The sequence below is a fragment of the Drosophila bipectinata genome, chromosome 2R (assembly GCF_030179905.1).
Source record: "Drosophila bipectinata strain 14024-0381.07 chromosome 2R, DbipHiC1v2, whole genome shotgun sequence".
Lineage (NCBI taxonomy): Eukaryota > Metazoa > Arthropoda > Insecta > Diptera > Drosophilidae > Drosophila > Drosophila bipectinata.
This window is the reverse complement of record NC_091737.1, coordinates 2,731,371-2,745,349: the sequence shown is the minus strand read 5'-3', so window position 1 is coordinate 2,745,349 and position 13,979 is coordinate 2,731,371. Positions and strand designations below refer to the sequence as shown.

The window sequence follows — 13,979 nt, the reverse complement described above, 5'->3', positions numbered from 1 at the left end:
AGGAAAAGCGACAGGGCGATCAAAGCTACATCGAACAGAAATACAATTTACTAGCTCAACAAAGTGGAGCCGAACTCCTAACATCATCCTTTGGGCCTACGAACCTCTTGTTGTCAGCACGTCAAATACTGTCACCGGTTCTACCGACATTTAACGGCAATCCGGATGACTGGCCTGCGTTTCTCAGTGCCTAAGAAAACAGCACCACTGTCGCTGGGTTTTCTAATGACGAGCATATACGACCCCAAAAGTGCCTTAGAGGTAAGAGATAACTTGTGAGAGACACTCGAACTGGTGAGAGATAAGCTTTTGATTTCAGTCATGGTCCCCGACGTCATAAACATGCTGAAGACGTTCTTCGGATACTAGATACTTGAACGACTTGACACTCTCATCGACTACGCCCTGGCAGTACGAAAAATTTGTGCTACCATGCCCTCTGCATGCAAACTTAATGACCACCTAAATAACCCCCTACTGTTAAGAGAGCTGGTAGAAACTTTGCTCAGCCATTACAAACTGACTTGGGCTATGCACTTGAAAGACCCCAGCGCTGCATCGATCAAGGAATTTAGCGACTGGCTCCACAGTGACACCATCAATATCCTCCAGGTCCAGCAACGTACACACCCATGTCCAGTATAGCATGGACGCCACCATGAAGCTCGGAATACAATCCACCAACTTACAACGCTTCGCAAAGAGAAGTTACCCATTGCAACGTCTGCAACAGTGCACTCAATCCTATCACCGAATGCGAGCTATTCCAAAAGCTACCTTACGAAAAAAAATAGAAAATTTTTCGCAAATACAGGCTTTGCTTTAAGTGCTTAAAGATCCATGGTCGCAGATGCGTCTCAACTAAACTGTGGAAGATCGGGGGATGCGAATCATTAATACGGAGAGAGAACGAACCCGTTGGTTTCGACATAAAAATCTCCAGCATAGACAACAATAGAACTTACTGACTGAACAACACACACACAGTCAAGAATTTGGAATTACCAAGGCAAACGCTGGACATGAAGGAGTTAACCGACGATTACCGATTGTATGGTGCTGAACAAATAGTGCTGATTGGAACAGACAATTGGAAGGTAGCCGTTCCACGGAAAATAAGAGATGGAAGGTGGACAGACCTCATCGCATCCAAGTGCATGCTAGGTTGGGGAGTATAATTATCCGGAAAAGGCAATGAACCCTTTTCTATCCACCACTCCCAATGCAACTGGACAGAAATTGATAAGGCCGTTAAGGAAAGCTTCAATTTATAATCCGTCGTTCTAAATTGCTCTAACAACACATTTCGCTTTAACGATGATCAAAAGCTTTCGAAATCATGCAGGAAACGTGCGAAAATACGACGGAAGATACGAAATTGGCCTTCTTTGGCGACGTAAACCGTACTTCCTAAGAGCTACACAAAGGCGCTTAAGCGACTCAATTGTCTGAAAGCTTAAATTGAAAGAAAACCGGATCTACTTGCGCCTCTTGTATAGCTCACTTAGTTCTGGATAAAACTCCGGAGGACTACTAGATGCAGTACCCGAAAGTCTACGAAGCCATCAACCAAGCTCATTAAGTCGACGATTATATGGACATCCTGAACGACGAGGAGGAAGGCGGTCAAAGAAATATATTCAGCTGGCGACTTCAACATCCGAAACTGGAGTTCCATCTCACCCGAAGTCAGCCACAATACAGCCCACAAAGGATTTAGGAGAGGCTAACAAAGTCTTGGCTATGTTTTGGGATCCAACAAGCGATACATTTAAATATAATTTTTAGATTCGCAAAACTAAGGAGATACGTGCTCAGTGACACCGCACGCCGCACTAAAAGAGTAGCTCTGTAGGTTCTGATGTCAATTTATGACCCTCTAGGGTTTTTGTCTTGTTACACCATCGGACTTAAAATCCTTCTGCAAGAAACATGGCTTTAGGTGATCGGATGGGATGACGAATTACCAGAACCTTCACAGATTTGTTGGACCAAATGGCTGAAGATACTCTCGCAGGCTAATTCCGTGCATATTCCACGACATTACTCGCCACTGCTAAATAAAGCCGACAGCGTCGAATTACACACTTTTGTCGATGTGAGCGAATACGGATCTGCGGCTGCTTGCTACCTGCGGGTTTTAAAAGGATCTGACATCACGACAAATCTGGTCATCGCTAAGAGTAAAGTCACTTCTAAAGTCGCTTTCGATACCACGTATGGAACTGTTAGCTGCCGTCGTTGGCGACCGACTGGCTCATAAAACACAATTCATTCGAAACTTGAACATTGGCAAATGTAACTTTTGGACAGATTCCAAGACCGTCTTGTCATGGTTGACAATGGATCCTCGGAAGTTCCAAGCTTTTGTAATGCGCTTAAGCATTGTGTAATGTTTTGTAATTGGTGAGATTGTGAAAACAACGGGCGCTGGACAGTGGCGCTGGATTCCCACCAATGAGGTCGTCGCGGATATGGCTTCGAAAGTAATTGCCAAACCTAATCTGGAGCAGTGGTCATTCCTGAAAACATCCAAAGACCAGTGGCCAAATTATCAACCGAGTCTGCCTCTGGAAAACGATAATAACGAACTCAAAAAGATAGTTTTAGCTACCTGAGTATACTGCCCAGTTCATCTAAAACTAAATATTGAATTGTTCTGAAACTGGAAACGTCTTTGCCGTGCCACAGCGACCTTCATCATGTATGTCAAAGTCCTAAAGGCGAAATGCCGAGGAGAAATCATCCTGAATCTTGTCCGATGAAATAGTAATCCAAGGAAAGAATCTGCTGTACAAAGTAGCACTAAGAGATGCTTTTAAAGACGAATTAGGCTCTCTTAAAAAAAACAACAATATCCAAAGGACCAAAGGATTTGCTGCTGAAGGAACTATAAACATAATCCAGTTCTTTATACCCCAGTTAAGAGTGGTGTATAAGTCAGTAAGAAAACAGTGCCGACGCAGCATCCCCAATAGCACCGCAGCCAAAATCGCCAGCTTTCACTTATACTGGAGTGGACTTCTTTGGATCTATTGCCGTAAATGTATGCTGACACAAAGAAAAAAGATGGGGTGTGATATTCAAATGCCTTACTGTACGCGCCGTACATATAGAGATAGCGTATAACCTCGACACAAGCTCATACGTAATGTGCATCTCAAACTTTATGGCCCGACGAGGAACGCCCAGAGAGATATATTCGCATAATGGAAGCAATTTCAAAGCGACTGAAAAAGTAGTCAGAGGGGAGCTGAAGAATGTTAGCGTCTACACTACAACTATAACTAAAAATATTAGCGCCACAAAGAGATGACGAATGGTAGCAGTTCTCAATAATATCGATTTTTAGTTGAACAGATATCGAAACACAATATCATCTCTAATCGTCAGTTTCAGTAGAAGACAACAAGAACGAGAACAAGATTTTTTAAATCTCGACAATTTTGATTTCCTGGGCTGCAACACATACATTTAATTCATTTTTGTTTTGCCGTTGGGCTCTTATCTATTTTAAAGCATGAATTTCCTTATTTTTGAAAACTACTGTATTATTATGAAATACCTAATTTACATGCCGTTGGCAAGGCTCTTTTAAGTCCAGATACGGCTTAAGAAGGAAGCATGAGGTGTTCTGACGGGGCTAACTCAAATGCATTCTTGCATATTGCCGATAAATCCCTCGTGTATAGTGTTCCCAATTACAACGGCTACCTTCCGCTAGGTGGCGCTAGTACGCCCAGAATCTGTGGCTCTGAACTTTTTTTTTTATTTGGAAAGATCAAAATCATTTCACATTTACGCAAATTTCACCCAAACCAAAAGGCATTTAACAAATTTTTGGATACATTAAAACAAACAAACAATACCTTCTATTTTTAAAATTAGTCATTCAAAACAAATGATTTTTTTTATTCTACAGCAGGGGTGCTTAAGCTCCGCATATGTACGGCAGAGCCAACTCCAATACCAATGCAAAAAATCGCCAATACATTGGGGCATTGGGGAGAAATTTTTTTTGCAAGTCACTATACTGAAAAAAATTATGGAACCATTTTCAATGGAAAAAAATATTAATGAAATAAAAAATTAGAAACTTTAATAAAATTATAAATAAAAGAAATTCATAGTTCTGATGTAAACCATTCTGTTTGAGATCTCAACAAAAAGTGTTTTTTTGCAGTGAAAAGTTTTCGGACATACAAAAACTAAGTTCCTTCGTATTTTTTAATAAAAAGTACTTATTATTCAGTACTTATATTAATAATGTATAACAACGAAAGCAAATTTAAAGCTAACTATTATTTTCTTTGGATTCTCTGTTCTCAGTTGGCGCCTTGTTGCTCCTTGGATCCCAAGGTTTTAATTTCGTACTGCTGCAGAGTCCAAATACCAACAAGGCCATTATATTGAACGCTATCACAGTCAAGAGAACCTTATTCCATTCGGATTTACTACCAGTATGCACGAGAGAAGACACAAGAAGTGGCGCCAAAAACCCGGATAGATGTGCTAGTCCATTGGCCATTCCCGATATTAAGCCGCCAAGGGAGGGTCCAAAGTAAAGCAAGGTTGGCCAGTAGACGCTGAATCCCAAATCCGAGAAGCACATGAGTAGGGTTAACATAAACAGGACCAACATTTTGTAGCCACAATCAGACATAATAATACCGATTGTGCAGCATATTGCCACTATGCAACAGACAACATAAAAAAAGCCGACGCATCCAGTTTTGGTCAGATCCCATGCGCCGCTCTAGATAGCTTCCACCAAGGATGCACACGGCCTTCGAGCAGCATGCACCCAAGAAGGGAATAGATGAGAAAAGACCCACATGCCTTAAATCAAATTCCATTGCCTCCCGCATTAATCGTGGCATTAAAATTGCAAGCACCAAGAAGGTGTAATTATGAAACACATGGGTCATTATGAAGGAGTATACCGGAAGGGAGCTCAGCAACTTCTTCCAAGGGACCTTAACAGTCTGTGTTTTTTGTATTAAAACTCCTTGTTGCAGGTATTCCAATTCCTTTTAAGTAATACGCGGATGCTGATCCAAATTGTCGTATATAAGCCAAATGCAGAGAATTCCAAAAATCAAAGATGCGCAGCCTATCACATAGAAAGGGAGCTCCCAGGAAAATTCACTTAGAAAACCGGCCAGGGGATACACCGTCAGAGATCCTGTAAGAATCCCGCTGTAGGCAAATGCAATCAAAGACGTTCTCTCCGTGGGATGCGCCCAGATAACGAAAAGTTTATACAAAGCTGGATTTCCGCCGCCCGCCAGAAATCCGCAGATCACTAGGTTAACTGCTGCTGCTTCGAAGCTATAATGAGCCGCAAATGGTAGCAGGATATAGAAAAGGGCTGTCAGGATAATCGAAAGGATAAAAATCCTCTTGCTGCTGCATCGATCAGCTAAATAGCCGGAAAGAAAAATGGAAAAAACGAAAAGTATTATTTGTATTTGGGCTTTGCCCATATGAAAGAGCACTTCCAACAATAAAGGAAAAAGGAGAGCAATGGGGCTGGGCACCCCTGTTCTACAGTGTCACCTCGTGTAAGCTATGGTAGAGCTGGGATAAAATCTATGTCAACATCAATTACATCGATTCTTTCCTTTTGGGTCGATGCATCCATTCGGTTTAAAAATATTGACGCATCGAATCCATAAAAAAAAATCCCATCACTTTAAAAAAGAAAAAGAAATCATAAGGGTGCAAATAAGGGTTATTTAAAAAAATATATTTTATTGTTTATTTTCTTAAGATTTTGGTATGTTGTGAATCAATGAATTGTATCCCTAGTTTCCGATGGACTCTCAAACCTAAAACAGTAAACAAGCTTATTTTTGCCAGTAAGAACCTGTGGATTACAGAAATTTAATTTTTTTTATGCTATGATATGTATTGGTCATTTTTATTTTGTTGAAACTTGTATTTTTGATTTCATAGAAAAGTATTTTTTTTTTGTTTTCTAAATAAATAAAATTGACTGGTCTCAATAAAAATGAAAAAAATTTTTTTTTCTTTCGATTTTATCGATGTTTTGTTTTTAAACACCGAAAATAATCGATGCACTGAGAATCGATGTTTTCCCAGCTCCAAGCTAAGGTACTTGCTCGTCATCATGAAATCCAAGAAAAACTAATTATTCAAAAAAGAACGTTGGTCTTTATGGAATGAAAATGTTGGAAGACGCTGATTAAATTAACAAACAATTTAAATTTTACAAAATTGTGAAATTAAAATTTCATTGTCTTGACCTTCCAGCATGTCGCTCTTCTTGTTTACAAATGGCGTTTGAAAACTTTTTTTTAACCAGTTTGTTTATTTAGTTTTGGAAACTGCATTAGCTTAACATTTTTACTACTGGCTTAATATACAATTTACAAAATTCAAACAGGAATGTAATGTCGAATAAATGTTATACCGGCTTAATATACAATTGACGAATTTCAAAAAGGAATGTTATGTCGCGGACGCATCGTCCGCCTCTTAATATTTCCTTCCTCGTTATTCTTCTGAACGTCTTTGCCGAGAATTACCATCCCTCACGATGTCCAACTTAACGTGTTTTACCTCAGGGCGCGTAACAGAGAGTACATACTACAGCACTTTGTATTTGGCCATCTTTGGCACGAAAAACATCTACTCTTACTTCCCTTAGCCATGTTTTCCGCTTGCTCGTCTCACCTTCTGCAAGTGGATTGGGCCAAAAACCATTACATTCTTCTTGTAAGTAAGGGTAAATCTTCCCGAATCCATTCTTGCCAGAATCTGTCCGCCATTTGCTCAGCTGTTTTTTACTTCCAATTATGTTATAATTCGGCGTCAGGGCCTCGGAGTTTTAGTATTCCAAGGAAATGTATGTAAACGGTCTTTAATTCAACGTATTTAAGGCAAGAGCAATTGCCGCGCTTAGTACTTCCTCTTAATTTTTACACTTACCACATTCGATAGAAGGCACCATGCGTTTTCGGATACCTATTTTTTATCTCCGAAGTTGATATGCGCTGGATCTTTACACCGTCACGACATTTCGTTCCATTGCACTATGGTTCAGTCAAACCTCTTCATCTTCGTTCTCCGGTTCGAAATTCAATACTAATTCAAAACTATCATCGTAATCCTTTTCATTGTCTTTTATTGGCCCTCCTTCACTTAAAAGCATTTCCAAAACTTTATGTGAAAGTTTAATTTTATTTTGCCTTTGAATGCGTCTTTCTAGGTTGACTGACGAACTAATCAGATCAACTGACCAAGTTTGAGTTGATGAAAATTTTGATGAAAACTTTGAAGTTTCCGACCCAATCGGAACTTTGGTATACTTTGATATAGTCTCTTCTTTGATATACCTTTCAACGTGATCGTCTTCTCTTCCATTTTGCCGCTAAGCGATAGCATATTCGTCTACTTCTTTTATTTTATTCTCTGATATATTGGAAAAGCATTTAAATTGAAATAAGTCCATAATTTATTTCTCCTTGAATGCTGGAGACTTTACTGACTTACATACTGCAAACAATTCCGAGTCAAACTTACATTCCAAAATAAGTGGTTGAAAGTGGCAATTATGACTATATAAAATCGAAAAGAATTAATTACTTTACGACGTACAATAGGTTTCAAGATTGGACTAGGATGGACTCACTTTTTACACTTTTTTGGATTGGTTTGTTGGATTGCGATTTAATGCAATTTACTTTAGCAATTTACTTTAACGAAGACACTACAACAACTTTTAAGATTTCAATACAAAAACCCCACTGATTATTATTCATGGCAAAAGATTGATCAATTTATTTTTTTTTCCAGTAATATAAAGTTGAAAATGCCTATTCGATTTTCACTTAACGGATGTCAGCCAACGGGTATAACGCAAGCAATTGCGTGCCACAACCGTGTGCACCGCTGGTAGTGCAACTCTACCCTCCACGTGAGGAAAACGGTTCCGGTAAGGTCATGTCCCGGCTGAGGATGCTGGCTGATTGTAGTCTGGCGGGGAGAAGAACACTCCCTTCTTTAATTACCCCAAGCCAAGGTGGAACAGCATATGCCGAAGGATTCATGTGCGAGCCCCCGGACGCTTATATGCGAACCCTGGGTGACCACCCGACCTCCCAATTTTAACAAGCCCTATCGATCTATTCAACTAAGTCAAATAAAAACTAAAGTGTGTAACGTCCTGGTTCTGATCGGGAGCACGCACTGTCTGTTGCCGGCCTAGCTCAGGGCCAGAGGGAGGGTTCTTGTGCTTCCCCAAATCAGGGTTACCAAATAAAAGAAATCGACAGTGCTTAAGGGAAGGGAGTGGCCAAAGTGGTGGGGGAGAGAGAGAGAATGAGGATCTTAGCTTGGAGAACTCAGGTGTTATGGATCTCCTCTTTACCCGCCCTACCTTGTTGCACCATTATCATTGGGCAACCCATTTTACGTTAGCTTGTCTCTGGAAACCCCACGGAAATATTTAGACGCGATTCATTATAATTTCATTACTTCATTATATTCATTAGATATTTCAGTGTTTGGTACATTATTCCTACTATAACAGATTCTAGTCCTAATCCAATATCATTATTCAAAGGGATTAACCTAACCTTAACATAAAATGATTTAGTTTGATTTAAATTTTATGATTTACTTAATTTATATTGATTGGAATTTAGAAAATTAAGGAAATTACTCTATGTTGCTCTACTTCATGATTTTACTTCATCCAAAATATTCATATACATATTTAGATCTCGTTTATATGTTATTCTGACACATATTTGTAGGTTGTTGCGGCTATGCCGTACTTACAGCTCGTCCCTCGAGGTCAGCAGGCCTGTCGACTTTCGATGCAGCTATGTATTTATAGGTGTTTTCTAAAGCTTACTTCATAATAATGTAGATATATATATATATAGATATTAAAGGATGTAGTTCGTAATTAATTTAAAATAAGGCAAAATCTTTCAAAAAAAACTTATTCATTCTAGAAATTAACAAATATAATTCAAACTTCTTTACGGTTTTACATTCCCTACAGTGGCAGATCAGCTATGCATCTAAAACTGTGGAGGTTACATGGTATTCGTTTTTCTGTTAATTCTCTTGGGGAAACAACGGCTGCAGCGTGGTAGAAAGCAGAACACAAATCCGCGAGAGCTACTTTTATACTAGGCGAGAGGAGAGGGGGTTGATTCCACGCCTCATGGAAACCTCGTGGTCCTTATGTAATGTCAGGGAACAGCGAAGGGGGTTTCAGGAAGCTCCGTTACTTTTCCTCCAAAACGATCCTCGATAGCTCTAATTCCTCATCTCGGATTCCTGCGTTTCTGGCTTATATATATTTTATATAGGGGCTCGGTCGAAATACCAGGCCACCATGGCTCTGCGAAATACATGGCCATTAGAACTTCCACAAACATTTCAGTCTCTTTTCTCACCTGATATTGGCCGACCCACAGGGAAAATTAACCAGCAACTCTCAATTGCACTGGAAACTCGCACTTGTTTATTTGCAACTACTTTCATAAATTCACTTCAATTCAAATATATGGATTGCGGAACACGGGTAAATAGAGATTTACACGTGTTTTTTTTTTTTTTATTTTTAAAAATGTGAAATCTTAGGTCAGTCCGCTAGAGTTAAAGAACGACTTGAAAGTGAAACTGGGCTTAACGTTGCAGCGAAATCGAACCTACATGCACATGCCAGGGAGCTTTAACGGTTCTAAAGAAAAAAAAGCATAGGAAAGAAGGGGACGGCAAGTGTGCACTTTTGGAGACTACTGCAATCTGCACAATGGGACACATCTGAAATTGTTTGTCTTAAAATTTGCTCGTGAAAATCACCCTCACACCCACAGGTTGGAATGAAAAATTTATTTTTCGGCTCAAAGCTGAAAAAAGGGTGATCTTTACCAGATGTCTTTAGCATGAAAGGTCCCTAATTCTTTTCCTGATAAGTCTTCTAGTAAATACAGCGATTGTCCGCACTTTTTCTTTACTCGGACTTTTACTCCAACAGGCGCTAGCTTAGCGTTGAAATTCCCTGCGGCATTGCTTAGCTTAAAGTTTCTCTTCGTTACTATCTGGCCAATAGTAAATGTCCGGTGATGGCTTCGCAAATCATACGTACGTTTGTTGGTCTGATAGGCTTTCTGCATATGTTTTTGAATGTCCCCTCGAATATTGGAAAAGTTGTCTAATCGATTAAGGGTAGTGGATCCCTCATTAATTAATCCCAATTTTTCTAAAAGTTGGTAATCGTTACCATGAGTAATCATGTTTTGTCCAAAAACGGCTAAATATGGGGGCATTCCAATCGACTGATGTAGATTATTTCGCAAGGCGCTATTAATGCTACTCAAGTACTTGTCCCATTCCCTCTGATCTGACCGAATGTAAGATCTTAACGCCGCGTTAATAGATCTATTAACTCGTTCTGCAGCGTTGGACTGAGGAGCATATGCTGCTGTGCACCGGTGTTGGACTCCATACCGATTCAAAAACGCAGAGAAGTCATTTCCCTTAAACTGTCTACCGTTGTCAGTAACTACTACCTGTGGAACTCCAAAGCAATCGAAAATATCCTCTTTAAGGATTTTAACTACAATCTCCCCTGTAAATTTCTTTACAGCCTTCAAGAAGGTGAATTTTGAGAAGTGATCCAAAATTATGAATATTCCTATATTTCCTCGTTTGGTTCTAGGAAAAGGACCGATGAAATCGAGATATAGTCTCTGAAAAGGTCTCTCGCTTTTAGTTTGCTGTCCCATTGGAATTTTCATTTTCTGTGTGGGATGCTTGCAAGTTTGACATACCTCACATTGGCGGATGTAATCGCGGACATTGATAACCATTCCTGGCCATGAGAAAGTTCTGCGGATTCTCTCTAAGCACTTTGCCATGCCACAATGCGAAGCGGATGGTTGATCATGGGCTGCTCTAATAACTTCTGTTCTCAATTGACTTGGGACTACCAACTTCCAGCACTGATCGTCTTTATCCAGATCGCCTCTGGAAAAGTTACGACGGTAGTTGAAGCAAGTTGTCAACTACCTGATAGTCGGGCATGTTATTGGCAACTATTTTGTCGATCAGTTCTTTATATTCCGAGGACTGGAACGCATCGGAACTAAGATCTATTTCGGGCCATACTTCGATGTCTACATTGGCAACGTTCACATCTCCTTCGAAAGATCGAGAGATGGCATCGGGTACAACATTTTCACTTCCCTTTCGGTGTTCTATGGTCAACTGGTATCCTTGAAGTTTCATGGCCCATCTTTCTAGTCTACCTCTCAAGTCGTTCTTTTTCATTAACCAACTTAAACTAGCATGATCGGTGATTACTTTAAATGGGTGTCCTTCAATGTACATTCTAAATCTTTCAATGGCTAAAACTACCGCTAAACACTCTAATTCGGTTACCGAATAATTTCGCTGAGCCTTGTTAAGCTTTTTGGACATATAACTGATTGGCCGCTCGTATCCGTCTTCGTCACACTGCGCCAATAATCCTCCTACTCCATAGATGGATGCATCGCACTGAATGATGAAAGGTTTGTCGTAATTGGGACTAATTAATACTGGCGATGAGCATAATTTGTCTTTAACGGCTTGAAAAGATTTCTGTGCATCGTCATTCCATGTTAAGGATTTTCCTTTCAATAATTCGGTGAGTGGAAAAACTAGTGTCGAATACTGTGGTATGAATCTCTGATACCAACCGGTCATGCCTAAAAACCGTCGTAATTGTTTCTGCGTTGCAGGGACAGGATAGTCTGAAATGGCACGGACTTTGTCGTTGTTCGGTTGTAGAGTGCCCTCTCCTACTACATATCCTAAATATTCCACTTTAGATAAGCCGAATTGACTTTTGGCTATATTGATGGTCAACCCTGCCTTACGTAAATGGGATGCAACTATGGTTAAGTGAGTCAGGTGTTCATCCAAAGTAGAAGACAATACCAATAGGTCGTCTAGGTAAACCATCACGTTAGACTTTAATTGATATGGTATAACCTGATCCATTAATCTGCACATTGTTTGGGGTGCATTACACAAACCAAAAGGCATGCGCTTAAACTGGTATAGCGGTCGATTTGGGACACCAAATGCGGTTTTTGGTCGAGATTTCTCTTCTAAAGCAATTTGCCAAAACGCGTCTTTTAAATCGATCTTTGAAACGCATCGAACTGCAGGAAGTCTACTCAATAAACCTTCTAAGTGTGGCATAGGATATGTGTCCTTTGCGGTAACACTATTCAATTTTCTTGAATCCAGACAAAACCTTACCTTTCCTGGTTTTACTAATAGGACAATCGGTGAAGACCATTCCGATGGAGGTGCTTCTTCTATAATGTCTAACTCTAACATTCGGTCAATTTCGCTACACAAAAGTTTCTCTTTGGCTGGCGAAATAGGATAATAACGCTGTTTAACCGGACGCGTATCCTTTGTGTCGATTACGTGCTCTACCAACTTTGTTAAACCCAATCCGTCACATTCAGATGTAGGAAATAACTCAATCACGTTCTGTAACTTGCGGTTTTCTGTGGCTGATAATGCTAGTTTGTCGCTACTCGTTTCTATCGCATGTACTTCGGGAAGATTGGATTGATAGTTTATAGAAATTCCGAATTGATTCCAAAAGTCAACTCCACATATAATGTCTAATGATATGGACGGAACAATTAAAAACTCAAAATCGTTTTGAAGGTTGTTATATACCAATGATATTACTATTGCACCTGAAATTTCTTGACGTTTTCCGTCTGCTGTACAAACTCTTCCTTTTTGTTTTTGATATTGCTTTGAATCTACTATTGTTTTTGCTAATTCTCCACCTATGATGCTTTTGTTGGCACCACTATCTAATAATGCATAATAGGGTTGATCGAAAATGTGAAGCTTAACAAATGGACGATTATCTTGAGCATTTTGTGAAAGGCTCGATACTGTATACGTTGTAGACTTCTTCAAACTGTTCCAAAATTTTCGCATTCGCCTAGATGATCGTGAATTATGGTATTTAATTGAAAACAATTCAGATCTTCTTAACTCGTATTCTTTAAGTCTAATGTGATACGGCTTCCTGATTTTATGACTAACTTCTTCATCTAACAGTTCTGGTTTATTTGGATTTGAAAGTATAATTAAATTTTCGCTTGAATTTATTTGCGGACATCCCTCTTGTGTGAATTGCGGATGTCCTGTGGATCGTTTCCCGAATGCGGATTACATTTAACACATTTTGGTCGATAGGTATCTAAAGCTCCACATCCGTAACAAAACACGCGCCGAGGTTTAAGACAGTCCAAATACCTGTGCCCTGGATCATCACAATTCCAGCACTTCATGGAAGTCTTTATTGCAAACACCTTCTGGTTATCTGTCTCTAAGTCCGAAACTTCATCTTGTTGGTCCTCTAACGAGACGGCATTAACTGTGCGTCTAAAGTTGTTTTGTAAATTCCCTTGCTTATACTTATTGTTGCCAAAGAATGCCTCATGTTTGTGACACTCTCGTCTCAATGCTGACAATGATGGGGTATCTACATGCAAAAGTTCATGATATAACTCTGGTCTTAGATTGTTTCGAACTTCTGCTACGATTTCTTCATCAGACAATGGTTCTCGTAAGGCATCAGTAATAGCAACCATGGCATCTAAGAATTCATCGAAACTTTCGTTTCGACCCTGTTTTCGTCTACGTAAAGTATCTTTAATGTCCCTTTCTGTACGTTGATCATTGTACCTTTCTCTTAAACGAGTGCATAGATCGAACCAGGTGGTTTCCTCATTAGATCTGTGACAGCGCCAATAAAAATTCAAAGCTGGTCCAGCAAAAAGTAAATGTCCAAATTTGTAGAGCAATACAAAATTTCCATTTAAACTTTGAGATGTTAAGCAGTTAACTCTATAAATAAAGTCTTCTACCGAGATATCACTAAGCAACCCTGTAAATTTGATATGCCAATT

At 39.6% G+C, this 13,979-nt stretch overlaps 1 pseudogene; it reads right to left on the bottom strand.

The window, feature by feature from the left end:
- Window positions 1-4,228: 4,228 nt before the first annotated feature.
- Window positions 4,229-5,486, bottom strand: LOC108133496 (sialin-like; annotated as a pseudogene).
- Window positions 5,487-13,979: the final 8,493 nt, after the last annotated feature.